Raw genomic sequence first — 19,470 nt, forward strand, 5'->3', positions numbered from 1 at the left:
AAATCATGAAAGAATTGGGGGAAGCCATCCATTAAAGTTTAGAATTTATTCTGAGAGCAATGAAAGGTCATGAAAGGATATTTCATGAAGGTTTATACTTTAGAAATATTGCACTCACTAAAAAGAAAGAATGGATAAAGAATACTAGGGACCATTAGAACAATGAACTCTATGTTGAGTTTAAGTCCTAGAGGCTAGAGCAGGGCTGAGCCTCATACTCAAGATAAAAACAGCCTCTGTTTGTTACAAAAGTGATGTCAAAACTAACAGGAGGGGCAGACACTACTCATATTCTCTGCTGTTTTGTGTATTTGAACTGACTCCCTCTATGTCTGTTAAAACTTTTCTTAAAAGAATGACTGCCTAGCTAACACAAGGTCATGATTCAAGTTATCATTACCTTCATGATAATATTAATATAGGCATAATATATATAGTTAATATGCTTTACATAATTTGTCCTGGAATATACACCATGCTTTATTTTTCTTTTTTTATGGTGAGAACATTTTTTTTACAAAATATTATTTTAGTTTCAATCATATGACATAGTGATTCAGTGTTTTTATACATTATGAAATGGTCATCACAATAATTCTAGTAACCACAGGTCACCATACAAAGTTTTTGCAGTATTGCTGACTATATTCTGTATTCTTTACACTTAGCTTCATACCCTCTAATGGTTCATATTGTTACAAATGGAAAGATAGGTATAAATATAGATATATGTATCACATCTTATCTATTCATCTCTCAGTGGATATGTGCTTCCATATCTTGTGTGTGCTAGTCACTCAGTCTTGTCCAACTCTTTGTGACTCCATAGACTGTAGACTAACAGGCTCCTCTTGTCCATGGAATTCTCCAGGCAACAATACTGGAATGGGTTGCCATTCCCTTCTCTAGGGGATCTTCCTGACCCGGGGATCAAACTCTGGTCTTCCACATTACAGGCAGATTCCTTTACCATCAGAGCTACCAGGGAAGCTTCCATATATTAGATATTGTAATTAGGATTCCACATTTGCTCTGCCAAGGGCATGGATTCAGTCCCTGGTTGGAGAATTATGATCCTGCAAGCTGCAAGGTATGGCCAAAAAAAATGCTACAGTGAACATGGGGAAGCATATATATCTTTGGATTTAGTGTTTTCATTTTCTTTGGATAAATGTGCAGAGGTAGAATTGCTGGATTATATACTAGGTCTGTTTTTAATTTTTTGAGAAACCACCATAATGTTTCATAGTGGTTGTACCAATTATATTTCCACCAACAGTGCATAAGTTTTTCCTTTTCTACATCTTCACCAAAACTTATTTCTTCTCTTTTATTTCTTCTGACAGAAGTGAGGTTCCATGCTTTACATGTTACTTAAGAACACTTGTCATACACTTTCCCATCTACACTGGGAATGCTTAATGTAGGCATCACAGTTCAGTTCTTGTTATGAATAGGATTTCAATAGGTGAGAGTCAACTGGCACCTATTGAAATCCTATTCATACACAAGAGATAGATCAAAAGCAACCGTCCAGTGAAAACATGGCAGAGGAGGTAGCGCCAACCTTCAGTCCCTTCACAAACTAAACTGATGAAGAAATACAGAATGTCAACACCAATCTTGGCAGAGGTCTGGAAGCAGGCGAAGCCTTATAGCAATAGAGCGATACCAAATTAAGAAAAAGGTAAACTGGATGATTGGTGAGAGTGACACAGCAATTTTGGAAGCTTCAGGCCCTGTTCATCCCAGAGACACTGGGATGACAACAACATACAGGGACGAAATACCTTTCTAAGAATTCTAGAAACCATTTTGGAAGCTACAGCACACAAATGACTACTTAGTGAGTACCATAAGGCATATGAAGTTTGTGTCATTTTTCTCACCTAATCTGTCCCTCCAAACGGTATGGCAGAGTCAGAAGGAATCTTTACAATGCATAAATTTTACCTTGGGGCAAAAGGGGAAAACTGGGATTTCCATTTAGTGATCTTGCTTGTCTGGGGCTGCCTTTGAGACTGGTTTCTATCTTCCCTAATGGAGTACTTGTGGGAGAGGCAGTGTGATATGGATGCAGTTTGGAATCCACAGGAAAAAAACAGGCCAACTTGAGGCACTTTAAAGTGCTTAAAAGCCACAGAAAATTTGCAGTTCTGCAGGCAGGGAGCAAGATAGGACAGGAAAAGAAATATAATAGAAACTGAAACCAAAAACTCCAAGCTGCTTAAGAAAATTAATACATATAAAAACAGATACTGATGGCTGCAATCACTGTCCACAGTGATTTCGGAGCCCAAGGAAAAGAAAATTTGTCATTGCTTCCACTTTTCCCCCTTCTATTTGCCATGAAGTGATGGGACCGGATGTCATCATCTTGGTTTTTGAATGTTGAGTTTCAGTCCCGCTTTTTTCACTCTCCTCTTTCACCCTCATCAATAGGCTCTTTAGTTCCTTTTCACTTGCTGCCATTAGTGTGATATCATCTTCATATCTGATGCTGGTATTTCTCCCAGCACTCTTGATTCTAGCTTATGATTCATCCAGCCCAGCATTTCTCATGATGTGCTCTGCATAATAAAAGTTAAACAAGCAGGATGACAATATACAGCCTTGTCATACTCCTTTCCCAATTTTGAACCAGTCAGTTGTTCCATGTCTGATTCAAACTGTTGCTTCTTGACCTGCATACAGGTTTCTCAGGAGACAGGTAAGATGGTCTGGTATTCCTATCTGTTTAAGAATTTTCCACAATTTGTCATGATCCACACACTCAAAGGCTTTAGCGTGGTCAATGAAGCAGAAGTAGATGTTTTTCTGGAATTCCCTTGCTTTCTCTAGGATCCAATAAATGACAATTTGACCTCTGCTTCCTCTGCCTTTTCTAAACCCAACTTGTACATCTGGAAGTTTTTATTCATATACTGCTGAAGCCTAGCTTGACAGATGTTGAGCATTACCTTATTAGGATGTGAGATGAGCACAATTGTATGGTAATTTGAAGAATCTTTGGCATTGCCTTTCTTTGGGATTGGAATGAAAACTGACCTTTTTCAGTCCTGAGACCACTTCTGAGTTTCTCAGACTTGCTGATACATTAAGTGCAGCATCTTTTAGGATTTTAAATAGCTCAGGTGGAATTCTGTCACCTCTACTAGCTTTGTTCACAGTAATGCTTTCTAAGGCCCACTTGAATTCACACTCCAGAATGCCCCGCTCTAAGTGAGAGACTACACGCTCATGGTTATCCATTAGGACCTTTTTTACATAGTACTTCTGTGTATTTTTGCCACCCCTTCTTAATCTTGTCTGTTTCTATTAGGTCCTTACTGTTTCTGTCCTTTATTGTGCCCTTCCTTACATGAAATGTCCTTTTGATATTTCCAATTTTCTTGAAGATATCTCTACTCTTTCCCATTCTATCATTTTCTTCTATTTCTTTGCACTGTCCATTTAAGAAGGCCTTCTTATCTTTTTTTGCTATTCTTTGAAACTCTGCATTCAGTTGGGTATATCTTTCCCTTTCTCCCTTGCCTTTTGCTTCCTTCTTTCCTTAGCTAGTCTTTTGGACTCTGTGGGAGAGGGCGAGGGTGGGATGATTTGAGAGAATGGCACTGAAACATGTATATTATCATAGCGAAACAGATCACCAGTCCAGGTTCAATGCATGGGACAGGGTGCTCGGGGCTGTTGCTCTGGGATGACCCAGAGGGATGGGATGGGGATGGAGGTGGGGTGGAGGGGATCAGGATGGGGAACACAAGTACACCCATGGCTGATTCATGCAATGTATGGCAAAACTACTACAATATTGTAAAGTAATTAATCTCTAATTAAAATGAATAAATTTATATTTTAAAATAAATTAATTAAAAATAAAACCAGCAAAAAAATAATGTTAAAAAATAAATAAAACATGATATTGTGCTAAATGCAAATAAATAAATAAATAAATGCCCCCCCCCAAAGAAAAAGAAAAGAGAAACCTCTTCAGACAACCAGCTTCACATCTTGCATTTCTTTTTCTTTGGGATGGTTTTGGTCACTATCTCCTGTACAATGTGACTAACCTCCATCCATAGTTCTTTAGGCACTCTGTCTACCAGGTCTAATCCCTTGAATCTATTCATCATCTACACTGTATGTAGGGGTTTAATTTAGGCCTAATTATCTTCTTGATTTCTTCAATTCAAGCCCTGAATTTTGCAATAAGGAACTCATGATCTGAGCCACAGTCAGCTCCGGGTCTTGTTGCTGATGGTATAGAGCATCTCCTACTTACACTGCAGAGAACATAATCACTCTGATTTTGCTATTGCCCATCTGGTGATGTCCATGTGTACATGTGTACAAGTTGTCTCTTGGATTGTTGGAAGAGTGTGTTTGCTATGACCAGTGTGTTCTTTTGACAAAACTGTTAGCCTTTGCTCTGCTTTATTTTGTACTACAAAGTCAAACTTGTCTATTATACTGGGTATCTCTTGACTTCCACTTTTGCATTCCAATCCGCTATGATGAGAACGACATCTTTTTGTTCTAGAAGATGTTGTAGGTCTTCCTAGAACAGGTCAACTTCAGCTTTTTCTACATCAGTGTTTTGGGAATAGACTTAGAGTACTGTGATTTTGAATGGTTTGCCTTAGAACAATCCGAGATCATTCTGTCATTTTAAAGGTTGCACCCAGGTATTGTATTTTGAACACTTTTGTTGACTATGAGGGCTACTTCATTTCTTCTAAGCGATTCTTGCACACTGTTCAGTTCAGTTCAGTCACTCAGTCATGTCCAACTCTGCAACCCCATGAATCACAGCATGCCAGGCCTCCCTGTCCATCACCAACTCCCAGAGTTCACCCAAACTCATGCCCATCCAGTCAGTGATGCCATCTAGCCATCTCATCCTCTGTCATCCACTTCTCCTCCTGCTCCCAATCCCTCCCAGCATCAGTCTTTTCCAATAAGTCAACTCTTCGCATGAGGTGGCCAAAGTATTGGAGTTTCAGTCTCAGCATCAGTCCTTCCAATGAACATCCGGGCCTGGTCTCCTTTAGGATGGACTGGTTGGATCTCCTTGCATTCCAAGGGATTCACAAGAGTCTTCAACACCACAGTTCAAAAGCATCAATTCTTTGGTGCTCAGCCTTCTCCACAGCCCAACTCTCACATGCATACATGACCACTGGAAAAACCATAGCCTTGACTAGACAGACCTTTGTTGGCAAAGTAATATCTCTGCTTTTTAATATGCTCCTAGGTTGGTCATAACTTTCCTTCCAAGGAGTAAGTGTCTTTTAATTTCATGGCTGCATTCACCATCTGCAGTGATTTTGGAGCCCCCAAAAATAAAGTCTGACACTGTTTCCATTGTTTCCCCATCTGTTTGCCATGAAGTGATGGGGCCAGATGCCATGATCCTAGTTTTCTGAATGTTGAGCACATTGTAGTAGATAAAATAGTCGTCTGAATTACATTCCCATCCATTTTAGTTCACTGATTCCGAAGATGTAGATGTTTACTCTTGCCATCTCCTGCTTGACCTTGTCCAATTTACTTTGATTCATGGACCTAACATTCCAGTTTCCTATGCAATACTGTTCTTCACAGGATCAGACTTTGCTTTCACCACCAGACACATCTACCACTTAGCATCATTTCTGCTTTGGCATATCCACTTCATTCTCTCTGGAGCTATTAGTAATTGCCCTCTGCCCTTCCCTGGGAGCATATTGGACACCTTCCAACCTGGGGAGAGGGGGATGGGGGCTCATCTTCCAGTGTCATATCTTTTTGCCATGTTACTGTTCTTGGGGTTCTCCTGGCAAGAATACTGAGTGGGTTACCATTTCCTCCTCCAGTTGACCACATTTTGTCAGAACTCTTCACTATGACCTGTCTGTCATGGGTAGCCCTGCATGGCATGACTCATAGCTTCATTGAGTCACACAAGCCCCTTCACCACAAGAAGGCTGTGATCCAAGTGTTGTGTACTGCTAACCTAAAGAAATGAAAAAGACTTATGAGAGAACACTGTGAACAATCATATGCTAACAGGTTAAATAATCAAAATAAAATGGAAAAATTCCTAGAAACATATGAATTACCTAAACAGATTCATGAAGAAATAGAAAATGGAACAAAACTATAACAAGTAAAGCACTTGAGTCAGTAATAAAAAGCCTTCTGTATTTATTTGCTAGGGCTACCATAACAAAGTACCACAGATGGGGTGAATTAAAAAATAGAAATTTATTTTTCCTCACAGTTCTAGAGGCTAGAAGTCCAAGTTTAAGGTATTGGCAGGTTTGATTTCTTTTTCTTTTTCTTTTTTTTTTTTTTTTTGAGGCTTTTTGCTTGGCTTAAAGAAGGCCATCTTCTTCTGCGTCTCCCCTTGGTCTTCCTTTTGTTCACAGCTGTGTCCTAATTCTTATTATAAGGATACCAGTCATATTGGATTAGAGCCCACGCATATAACTTCACTTTGTCTTAACTACCTCTTTAAAAGCCCTACATTGAAATATGCATTCTGAGGTATTAGGGGTTAAGACTTTAACATATAAATTTGTAGGGATACAATTTCACCTACAACACCTCCAAGCAAAGAAAAGTCCAGTTCAATGACTGTACTGTTGAATTCTACCAAACATTTAAAGAATTAATATCAAGCTTTCTCAGACTTCCAAGAATAATAGAAGAGGAACACTTTCTGTTCTATTTGGCAACCATTTCTGTTCTTTGAGGCCAATTACCCTCCAGTCAAAACCAGATAAAGACATCACAGGAAAAGAAAGTACAGAAAAATATTCCTTCTGAATATAGTTTTTTAAAAATCATCAACAACATACAAGAACACATTCAGTTCAGTTCAGTTCAGTTCAGTCACTCAGTCGTGTCCGACTCTTTGTGACCCCATGAATCACAGCACACCAGGCCTCCCTGTCCATCACCAACTCCCAGAGTTCACTCAGACTCATGTCCATTGAGTCAGTGATGCCATCTAGCCATCTCATCCTCTGTTGTCCCCTTCTCCTCCTGCCCCCAATCCCTCCCAGCATCAGAGTCTTTTCCAATGAGTCAACTCTTTGCATGAGGTGGCCAAAGTACTGGAGTTTCAGCTTTAGCATCATTCCTTCCAAAGAAATCCCAGGGCTGATCTCCTTCAGAATGGACTAGTTGGATCTCCTTGCAGTCCAAGGGACTCTCAACAGTCTTCTCCAACACCACAGTTCAAAAGCATCAATTCTTCGGCGCTCAGCCTTCTTCATAGTCCAACTCTCACATCCATACATGACCATAGGAAAAACCGTAGCCTTGACTAGATGGACCTTAGTCAGCAAAGTAATGTCTCTGCTTTTGAATATGCTATCTAGGTTGATCATAACTTTTCTTCCAAGAAGAGATAAGAAAGCCTTCTTCAGCGATCAATGCAAAGAAATAGAGGAAAACAACAGAATGGGAAAGACTAGAGAGCTCTTCAAGAAAATTAGAGCTACCAAGGGAATATTTCATGCAAAGATGGGCTTGATAAAGGACAGAAATGGTATGGACCTAACAGAAGCAGAAGATATTAAGAAGAGGTGGCAAGAATACACAGAAGAACTATACAAAAAAGATCTACACGACCCAGATAATCACGATGGTGTGATCACTCACCTAGAGCCAGACATCCTGGAATGTGAAGTCAAGTGGGCCTTAGAAAGCATCACTACGAACAAAGCTAGTGGAGGTGATGGAATTCCAGTAGAGTTATTTCAAATCCTGAAAGATGATGCTGTGAAAGTGCTGCACTCAATATGCCAGCAAATTTGGAAAACTCGGCAGTGACCACAAGACTGGGGAAAGTCAGTTTTCATTCCAATCCAAAGAAAGGCAATGCCAAAGAATGCTCAAACTACTGCAGAAATGCAAGAGCACATTAAAAGGATATAAATCATGATCAAGTGGATTTTTCCCAAGAATTCAGCAATGTTTCAACGTAAGAAAGTCAGTCAGTGCAATCACTACTGCATGTTAATAATACAACAGAATCTACATGACCATGTTAAGTATGCAAGAAAAAACATTTGATAAAATCAACAAAATTTCTTGTTAAAAACAAAACAAAACATTCAGAAAATGGAATAGAAGGAATTTCCTTGACATAATATCTATTAAAAAACACAACCAAAGTTATACACAATGTGAAAGTCTGAAATCAGCTTTCCTCTTAATATTACAAACAAAGCAAGGATATCTTCTGCCACCACTACTACTCAACATTGTATGGAAATTTCTAACAAAAGCAATTAGGCAAGAAAAAGAGAGGAAAGCTATCCAAATTGGAAAATTAAACTAAATTATCCCTATTCACAGATGGCATGATACTGTATATGGAAAGCCCAAAGAATCCACAAAAATTTACTAGGGCTAATAAATTTTGTAAAATTACAGGTTATAAGATTAACACAAAAAACTATTTCTATACGCCATAAGTGAACAACTTGAAAAGGAAAATATAGCATCAAAAGGATAAATTTAACCAAGAAAATGAAAGACTTGTACACACAAATGACAAAACATTCAGTTCAGTTCAGTTCAGTTCAGTTGCTCAGTCATGTCCAACTCCTTGCAACCCCATGGACTGCCACATGCCAGGCTTCCCTGTCCATCACCAACTCCTAGAGCTTGCTCAAACTCATGTCCATCGAGTCAGTGATGCCACCCAACCATATCATCCTCTATTGTCCCCTTCTCCTCCTGCCTTCAATCTTTACCAGCATCAGGGTCTTTTTCAATGAGTCAGTTTGCATCAGGTGGCCAAAGTATTGAAGCTTCAGCTTCAGCATCAGTCCTTCCAATGAATATTCAAGATTGATTTCCTTTTGGATTGACTGGTTTGATGTCTTTGCAGTCCAAGGGACTCTCAAGAGTCTTCTCCAGTACTACTCTGCACCTCAAAATATTACTGAAAGAAAAAAGTTAAGACCTAAGTTAATGGAAATATTTCATATGTTCATGTATCAGAACATTTAAAATTGTCAATATTACCAAAAGCAATCTAACAATTTAACAAGTCTTTATAAAAATTCCAACTGCCTTTTTTGCAGAATTGGAAAAACTGATCCTACAATTTATATGGAATTACAAAGGTCACCAAAAAAATCTTTAAAAATAAGAATAAACTTGATGTCAAAATTCTAGATTATAAAACTCTGAAGCTACATAAATCACAAAAGTCAAAACAATGTGTTGCTGGCCAAAGGATAAACAAATAGACCAATGAAATTAAATTGAGAGACCAGAAATAAACTCATACATCTATGACCAATTTAGTTATTTTTTCAATTCTAAAGACTTGATATATTTCTATATTTTCTTTGAGACATTGACATTAATTTAGTGAATCCCTTAAAGTTTCTGTTTTGTCATACAAATACAATTTTGCTAAAAGGAGCATATTCTTTTTTTCTGGGTTTATTGGGATATACCTGACATATAACATTGTGTAAGTTTAAGATATACATGTTGATTTGATATACTTTTATATTGCAAAATCATTACCACTGTAGCATTAGCTAACACCTCCATCACATGTTATAATTACCTTTTATGAGCTGGGAACATTTAAGATCTACTATATAGCAGCTTTCAAGTATGTAATACAGTATTGTTAACCATATTCACAATTCTGTGCATTAGACCCCAGAATTTATTCACCTTCTGACTTGAAGCTTGCATCCTTTGACATCTCCCTCTCTTTCCTATAGCAGAATTTACAAGGTCTCCTTTGTCCTTAAGGTGTGCCACCTTGGAGAAAGGGTGTTGCTGGCAAACAGTTATTCCCAGTACCCACTCTAATGTCTCCAGACTTGTTTTCTGCTCAACTGGAGTACTGGAACTTCTCCTTTGGAAACTTAAGTTTTCATAAAGGCTCTCTCTTCTGTGGGTGACTGCCTAAGTCAGGATTTTCTAGATGCTACCAGACGCCAGCCAATAGGGGTTGAAGGAGTTTTCACCACCAGTCTTGAGATCTGACTCAATACTGACTCAAATCTGACTGCCTTCTACCTGATATCCAGGTGGGTAAGACTCTTCCCATATCCCTTGGCATATGGTGCTGGATGCCATAGCTCCCACAGAGGCATGCTTTTTCCCCCATCTTAAAGTTTTTAATTTGTATTGGTGTATAACCGATGAACAGTGTTGTGATAGTTTCAGGTGAACTGTGAAGGGACTCAGCCATCCATACACATTTCCATTCACCCCAAACTCGCCTCCCAACCAGGCTACCATACCATATTGAGCAGAGTTACATTGGCTATAGGGTAGGTCCTTGTTGGTTATCCACTTTAAATATAGCAGTATGTACAGGCAACCGTTAAGTTCATTCTCTAAGTCTATGAGTCCACAGATGGATTTTGTTCATGAATAAATGCCAATCTTGTGATTGTGGAGTATGTGTGTCCTCAGTCATGTCTGACTGTTTGTGATGCCATGGACTGTAGCCCACCAGGCTCCTCTGTCCATGGGATTTTCCAGGAAAGAATATAGGAGTGAGTTGCCCTTTCCTACTCCAGGGGATCTTCCCAACTCAGGGATCAAACCTGTGTCTCTTGTGTCTCCTTCACTAGCAAGCGGACTCTTTACCACTGCACCACCTGGGAAGCCCTATTGTTGAGTAGGAGGATAAAAATGAGAGATATCTTATGTCACTATGATGCTGACATCATTCCACCTATCCTTTTTTAAAGGCTGGATAATATTCTATTGTGTGTATATACCACATTTTCTTTATCTACTCATATGTAGGTGGATATTTAGGTTGTTCTGAATCTTGGCTATTATACATAGTACTGCAATGAATATAGCAGTGAAATATCTAATCTAAGAATCTTTTCAATATTCTAATCTCAGTGCTTTTTGATAAATAGAAGTGAGACTGCTGGATCATATGGTAGTTCTATTATTAAATCTTTGAGGAATTTTCATATTATTTTCCACAGTGGCTACACCATATTACATTTTTACCAATAGTATACAATGGTTCAAATTACTCCATATCCTCGCCAACACTTGCTATACTTTGTTTCAACAATGGCCATCCTAACAGATGTGAGATGCTATCATATTGTGGTTTTGATTTACAATTCCCTAATGATTAGTGATGCTGAGAATCTTTTCATATACTGTTGGCCATTTACATATCTTCTTTGAAGAAACGTCTGTTCACTTACTTTGACTATTTTTTAAAATGATGATGCTGTTAAAGTGCTGCACTCAATATGCCAGCAAATTTGGAAAACTCAGCAGTGCCCACAGGACTGGAAAATGTCAGTTTTCATTCCAGTCTCAAAGAAAGGCAATGCCAAAGAATGTTAAAAGTAAAGAAAGTGAAAGAAGTGAAGTCGCTCAGTCGTGTCCGACTCTTTGTGACCCAGTGGACTGTAGCTTACCAGGCTCCTCAATCCATGGGATTTTCCAGGCAAGGGTACTGGAGTGGGTTGCCATTTCCTTCTCCAGGGGATCTTTATGACCCAGGGATCAAACCCAGGTCTCCCACATTGCAGGCAGACACTTTACCATCTGAGCCTCTAGGGAAGCCACAAGAGTGTTCAAACTATCACAGCTGCACTCATCTCACATGCTAGCAAAGTAGTGCTCAAAATTCTCCAAGCCAGGCTTCAACAGTACATGAACTGTGAACTTCCATATGTTTGAGCTGGATTTAGAAAAGGCAGAGGAACCAGAAATCAAATTGCCAACATCTGCTGGATCATATAAAAAGCAAGAGAACTCCAGTAAAACATCTGCTTCTGCTTCATTGAGTACACTAAAGCCACTGACATTCCACAACAAACTGTGGAAAATTCTTAAAGAGATGGGACTACCAGACCACCTTACCTGCCTCCTGAGAAACCTGTACCCAGGTCAAGAAGCAACAGTTCAAACTGGACATGGACTGGTTCCAAAATGGGAAAGGAGTACATCATGACTGTATATTGACACCCTGCTTATTTAACTTACATGTAGAGTACATCATCATCGGAGAAGGCGATGGCACCCCACTCCAGTACTCTTGCTTGGAAAATCTCATGGACGGAGGAGCCTGTTAGGCTCCTTCACTGAGCGACTTCACTTTCAGTTTTCACTTTCATGTACTGGAGAAAGAAATGGCGACCCACTCCAGTATTCTTGCCTGGAGAATCCCAGGGACAGGGGAGCCTGGTGGGCTGCCGTCTATGGGGTCGCACAGAGTCAGACACGACTGAAGTGACTTAGCAGCAGCAGCAGCAGAGTACATCATGAGAAATGCTGGGCTGGATGAAGCACAAACTGAAATCAAGATTGCCAGGAGAAATATCAATAACCTCAGATATGCAGATGACACCACCCTTTTGGCAGAAAGAGAAGAGGAATTAAAGAGCCGCTCGATGAAGGTGAAAGAGGAGAGTGAATAAAACTGGCTTAAAACTCAACATTCAAATAACTAAGGTTGTTACAGAAACTGTGGCAAAGGAAAGAGACAAGTGGCACTCAAAGATGGAGAACAGCAGGGTTTTTTCAGCACCAGTGCTGGCTCTGTGGAGTTGCCTCTGAAGGCTGAGCACCCAGGCTTTGTTCTGGGTATCTTTTATACACCATAAGCTTCCCACTCAAACAGCTCAGATCCCTCCCCTCCCCAGGTAGTCCAAGTTTCCACGGATATAACAAGCAAGCTGTTAACACAAAATAACGGAAGGGAAAGCAAAAGGTTGTTACTTTAATTGGCAGCTTTATCTAGCTCCCATCTCATCCCCATCTCTTGATGTTTAGGGTGCATCTGCAGCCATCTGAGAACATCATCTTCTGGCACTTGCTGGTATCCCTTGAAAAGCAACAACTAGGTGGCCATCCTCCGTTCGACAACTGTCTCTATGAAACCTGTTACAACCCTGATTAGGAGGGGTATGAAGCAGGGAATAAGCAGACATCCAGCGAGCATGACTACGATCATCCCAATCATTTTTTTAAACCAACCTAGCCAAGAGAACCATCGTAGCCAAGAGAACCATCCTAGCCAAGAGAACCATCCTAAAAGAGGCCGTTCACTGTGAGAGCTCTAATTTTTCCCTTCCAGTAATTTTCCCTTCCCATGGACAGGGAGGCCTGGCGTGCTGTGGTTCATGGGGTCAGAAAGAGTCGGACACGACTGAGCGACTGAACTGAACTGAGTGCATAGGGAAGCTGAACTATAACATGCAGCCAGTTGGTATATAGAGTAAGTGAATCCTCGGACCCGTTTCCTTTATTGGTAGAAAGATTCCATACATTCAGAACAATCATCCTGGCTCTAAGATGAGGAGGGGATTTTACAACTTAACAGAGCTATAAGACAAAAATATGCTGTTTTCATATTTAAGCTGATCGTAGTAGGAGGAGATTCCAAAAAACGAGAACTATAAAGAAGTAGGCGAAGCAGAGGGAAAGTTTTAGGATACAAGTCCACTCTTGGGGAAAAACAGAGTAAAGCCCAATTCTGAATAAGATGAATAGGGGGAGTCCCAGTCCAATTAATAACCAATATGGCCTTTTGTCCATCCTGTTGGTTCCTCAAGCTTCAGCCTTGCATTGACTGACCAGCTTCTGATGTGGCCAGAGTAGGGCTTCAGGATGGTGGTTTCCTTCTTTGCAAGGTCAGCCACAGGGATTGCTCTGGACTGAGGGCCATTTGCCAATTCTATCAGCTATCAGACGAACTTTCAGGTTTGACTCTGGAGTAATGGATCCAAGTTGTCTGTGCCTGCCACCTTGAAAGCAGTGGGAGTAGTTAAGATTACAGAATAAGGCCCTTTCCACATGGGTTTTAAAGGCTCTTTTTTCCAATCCTTTACCCATTCTTGATCCCCTGGTTGGTGGGGATGTACTGTTATACCTAAGGATATGGGTATTCTATCAATTGTCCATTCATGTATTTGAGAGATTGGGTGTCCTAACCCTTGTAGCTGCCTATATAAGTCCAAGTTCCCCAGTTCTCTGGTGTACCCCCTTAAGTTGACTAGCGAGAGTGGTCATCCATACAGGATTTCAAATGGTGAAAACCCTATCCCTGCCCGGGCTGAACACCTCACCTTTAAGAGGGCCACAGGTAACATGTCTACTGTAAGCTGGTCAACATGTCAACATGTAAGCTGGTCTCCTGGCAATTTTGCTAGGGTTTGTTTGAGAGTTCGATTCATGCTTTCCACTTTCCCTGAGCTCTGGGGACAGTAGGCAGTATGCAATTTCCACTGGATTTTCAAAGGCTTTGCCACCTGTTGTACTGTCTCAGCTACAAATGCCAGTCCATTGTCCGACCCTGTGGTCAGAGAGGTTCCATACCTGAGGACAATGTCTTTCAGGAATGCCTTGGATACTTCTCTTGCTTTTTCAGTTCGGGTAGGAAAAGCTTTCCCACCCAGCCTGAAAAGGTGCAGATAAAAACTAAAAAGTACCTAAATCCTCCACTTGGGGTGATTTCAGTGAAATCTACTTCCATATCCTCAAAGGGGGATAGTCCACAATGTTGTGTCCCTGCTGGCCTACTAGGCCCCTGGCAGGCATTACTTTGTAAACAGGTTACACATTGCTGGGAGACAGAAGAACAGAGTGTGGAGAGGCAAGCAATGAGATAGTAGCAGCCTAGCAAAGTCTCTAAGGTGGTCTTGCCCATATGAGTCAGTTTATGTTGCTGGTGGACCAGCTTGTAGGCTAGCTGTTCTGGAGCATAGACTTGGTGGTCCTGTGTGACCGACCATTCCATCTTGGCCTTGGTTCCCACTTCCTTTTTTATCCATTTTTCCTCCTCAGGAGAGTACCTAGGGGCAACTCATATCTTCGGGGCTAGCAGGACTTTTGGTTTGTCTGGCAGCTGTCCCCAGGCCGCCTCCTTGGTGGCTGCATCAGCGTGGCAGTTCCCTTTGGCCACCAGGTCACCTCCCTTCTGGTGGTCTTTGCAGTGGACAACTGCCACTTCTTTTGGTTCCCATACTACTTCCAGAAGTTTCAGGGTTTTTGGTTTGGTTTTTAATGCCTTTTCCTTCTGCTGTAAGGAGTCCTCTTTCCTTGTATAAGGCTCCGTGGACACGTAGAGTAACAAAAGCATACCACAAGTCAGTATAGATATTGACTCACTGGTCTCTCCTGAGTTCCAGTGCCCTGCTGCTGCTGCTGCTGCTGCTGCTGCTGCTGCTGCTGCTGCTGCTGCTGCTGCTGCTGCTGCTAAGTTGCTTCAGTCGTGTCCGATTCTGTGTGACCCCATAGACGGAAGCCCACCAGGCTCCCCCATCCCTGGGATTCTCCAGGCAAGAACACTGGAGTGGGTTGCAGTGAAAAGTGAAAGTGAAGCCGCTCAGTCGTGTCCGACCTTTAGCGACCCCATGGACTGCAGCCTACCAGGCTCCTCCGTCCATGGGATTTTCCAGGCAAGAGTACTGGAGAGGGCTGCCACTGCCGTCTCCTCCAGTGCCCTGATTAATGCCCATAACTCCACTCTCTGCACTGACTATCCTTGAGGAAGCACCTCTGCTTCTGCCACTTCAGAATCATACACCACAGCATACCCAGCCATCTTCTTCCCATTTTCCATGAAGCTGCTACCATCAGTATATAGGACCAGGTCTGTGTTGTTGAGTGGCTTGTCAGTCAGGTCTCAGTTCAGTCACTCAGTCATGTCTGACTCTTTGCGACCCCATGAATCGCAGCACACCAGGCCTCCCTGTCCATCTCCAACTCCCAGAGTTCACTCAGACTCACATCCATCGAGTCAGTGATGCCATCCAGCCATCTCATCCTCTGTCGACCCCTTCTCCTCCTGCCCCAGGCCTGATCTAGTAAAAAATGCTTCATCTAGTATTTCCAAGCAGTCTTGGCCCAAGGGCCCTGCTTCATCTGGTAGGAACGTAGCTGTATTTAGAGTCCGTACAACTTCCAGTTTTACCCATGAATTTTCACATAGTAACCCTTGATATTGAGTCATCTGTGCATGCATGAGCCAATGGTGGCCTCAGCTATGTCCATCAGGATTACAGCTGAGTGCGGGACCTTAACATTCAGGTTTTGCCCCAACGTTAATCTGTCAACCTCCCTCACTAGCAAGGTAGTAGCTGCTTGTGCTTGGAGGCAGAGTGGCCATCCAGCCACAAACGAATTGATCTGTTTAGACAAGTAGGCCACCAGCCTTTGCCAAGGTCCGAATTCTTGGGTCAAGACTCCCAAGGCCATTTGTTCTTGTCATGAACAGAGATTGAACTCTCTGGTTACATCAGGAAGCTTTAGGGCTGGGACCTCAGAGATTTTTGCCTTAACTGTTTGATATGCTGCCTCTTGGCCTGGTCCCATTCAAGGGAAGCCTTTTCCTCCCCTTTCAGAGCCTGATATAGGCACCTAGCCAGGTCTGAAAATCCAGGAATCCATATCCTGCAGAATCCTGCTGCTCCCAGGAACTCACGGACCTTCTGGCGAGTGGTAGGGGTAGGGATGGAGCAAACTGCTTCTTTCCTTTCAGTTTTGAGCATTTGCCGGCCTCACATAATGTTGAAACCTAGATATTTGACTCGTCTTTTACAGATTTGTGCCTTTTTATTTGATACCTGGTACCCAGCTTCCATTAACAAGGAGGAGGGGCCTTTGTTCCTTCTAAGCATCAAGCCTGTATTGGGCTGGCCAGTAGAAGGTCATCGACATATTGCAGCAGGTCACTGTGTAATTTATCCAAGTCGGCGGCCAAAGCTCCACTGAAGAGAGTAGAGGGGTTCTTGAGCCCCTGAGGGAAGCCTTGTCCAAGTGAGCTGTTCCTTGTTTCCTGTGTGTGGTTTTTTCCCATTCAAAGGCAAATAGTGGTTGGCTGACAGGTGCAACTCAGAGGCAGAAGGCATCTTTCAAGTCCGCGCAAGTAAACCATTCGGCTGTGGAAGGGATCAGTCCTAGCAGAGTGTACGGATTAGACACTGCCAGGTGCAGACTAGTTGTTGCCTTGTTTACCGCTGTTAAGTCCTAAACCAGATGGCAGTCATGCATCCCTGTCTTCTTCACGGGTAGTAATGGGGTGTTCCAGGGTGACTGGCATTTCATCTGAAGTCTGTGTTGGAGTAGTCTGTCTCAATGAGCCTGGATTCTCAATCAGGCCTCCCAGGGCATTGGATACTGTCACAGTTTTATAGGCTGAGCTCCCAGTTTCAGATAAATCAGGATGGGAGCATAGTGTTTTGCCAGACCTAGAGGATTTTTCTTGGCCCAAACTAGTGGGTACTCAGTCTCTAATTCAGGAGGAATGGTCCTTTCTCCTGGAGGGGAAGAATATAGGTGCTGTTCTTCTCTCCTTACAGCGAGAGTCATAATCAAGGAGGAGGGCAGTCCTACTAGCTTTAGCTGTCAATAGAAAAGGAAATCTGGGCCTCCATCTTAGCAAGCAGGTCTCTTCCCATCAAGGGAACAGGGCAGTTGGGCAGGTAGAGGAATTCATGCACTACCTCACGGTCGCCCAGTCGGCATTGTCAAGGACTGCAAAACGGCCTGTGGGTCTGGGCACCTGTGGCCCCGATGATGGTAGTTTCTTTTCCCAGGAAGGGGCCTATCTACTGGGTGACACTGAATGCTCAGTGCCTGTATCCACCATAAAGTCCATTGGATGGCCCCCTACTTTAATTCTGATCATGGGCTCTTGGGGGCCCAGTTGAAGAGAGCCCAGTCCCCCGTACTTGGATTCTGCTCCAGCTAGCCCAATCAGATTAGTGCTGGGTGGCTCAGGTTGATATCAGCTTGAGGGGGCAGCAGCTTTGGTTTTCTTTTCAGGGCAACTGGGGCACTCATTTTTCCAGTGTCCCTTTTCCTTGGAATAGGCACACTGATCTCGGCTGAGAGGAACTCTCCTTTTCGGGTCTGGACCCCTTGCCTTATGGGGTGGTCCTGCCAGGGGGTGCAGTCTTTGACAGCACACCTGCCAAGAATGTGGCTTCTTGCTTCATCTTCTTTTCTGCTTCTCAGCATGCTGTTTGGTCACAATTGACAAAAGACTTTGATGGCTATTTCTAGCAGTTCTGTGGCATTTTTACCTGCAAACCCTTCTAACTCTAATTTTTTTCAGATGTCTGACTGGGCCTGTCCCACAAAGACTGCATTTATCATCCACTGATTTTCAGGGGCTTCAGGAACAAAGGGGTGAAGACCCAAAAGGCCTCACACAACCTTTCATAGAAAGTGACTGGGCTTTCATCTGGCTTTTGCAGCACCTCAGTGATCTTAGCCATGTAAATAGGCTTCTTGCTGCTAAGCTGCTAAGTCGCTTCAGTCGTGTCCGACTCTGTGCGACCCCATAGACGACAGCCCACCAGGCTCCACCGTCCCTGGGATTCTCCAGGCAAGAACACTGAAGTGGGTTGCCATTCCCTTCTCCAGTGCATGAAAGTGAAAAATGAAAGTGAAGTCGCTCAGTCGTGTCTGACCCTCAGCGACCTCATGGACTGCAGCCTTCCAGGCTCCTCCATCCATGGGATTTTCCAGGCAAGAGTACTGGAGTGGGGTGCCATTGCCTTCTCTGTCTTAGCCCAAGCTTTTACCCTCTGTAGGAAGACCTGTTGATACCTCTCCAACTGGTTTCTTACCCTCTCAGTGTTGGGGTACCACTGAGGCTCTTCCTTCAAGAAGTTCTCCCAAGCCCAGTTGTCCATGTCTAACTGACCCCCTGGGGCATTGGCCTGGAGCCATTTTCTGACTCGTTGGTGCTCTCTGTATTGAATAGAGTGAGAAGAAGCTGCTGGCAGTCTACACAGGTTGGGCAGTGGATCTGGAAGATGGATTCTAAGAGATCAACCATCGCTTGGGGCTTTTCAGAGTACAAGGGAGTGTGATGTTTCCATTTAAGGAGATCAGTCATGGAAAAAGGCTGGTATTAAAAAAATGGCTCCTCCCTCTTGTAGGGCCCATCAGGGCTACAGCCCTTAATTCTCTCATTAGGACATTTGTAGCACTGCTGAGGTAGACTGGAGGCATCTACCCATTGGTTTTGGGGTGGCATGCTGTGGGGACACAATAGCTTCAGGAGCATCAGGAGGAAGAGGTAAAACGGAAGGCAGTGGACTGTCTGGTAAATGTAGATCTGCTGCTCTCGGCAAGGGAGCCATGAGGAGTTAAGGTGGGGGCATTGGAGGCATTTCTTCAGCCTCACCCTAGAGGATAGGTGGTTCCTTCTTGGTGCAAGGTCCTTTGCTTTGGTTGAGCTACTAGGACCTTACACTGTCTCTGACCTGTCGCATAGAACTGAACCCAAAGGAGCCTTAACTGGGCAATATCTCAACATTGATTGATATATGGGAATTGGTGCAGGCGGCCAGGGTCTCCCATTATGACTATGTACTGCTCAGACTATGGGCACATCTAAGATCCTTCCTGAGGACCATACAACCCCGAAGGAGGCCCACTTCAGGGTACAAAGAGTGTGCAGTTTTTCAGGACCCAATTTTACACCATAATCCCCAGAGA

General features: G+C 42.7%; 1 protein-coding gene across 1 annotated transcript in view; it reads left to right on the forward strand.

Annotated features, from left to right (window-relative positions):
• LOC138428861 (phospholipid-transporting ATPase ABCA3-like) overlaps positions 1 to 19,470 on the forward strand; it is a 199,605-nt gene that overhangs the window by 15,740 nt on the left and 164,395 nt on the right. The gene's annotated exons all lie outside the window — the stretch shown is intronic.

The sequence above is a fragment of the Ovis canadensis genome, chromosome 24, assembly GCF_042477335.2.
Source record: "Ovis canadensis isolate MfBH-ARS-UI-01 breed Bighorn chromosome 24, ARS-UI_OviCan_v2, whole genome shotgun sequence".
NCBI classification, from domain to species: Eukaryota; Metazoa; Chordata; class Mammalia; order Artiodactyla; family Bovidae; genus Ovis; species Ovis canadensis.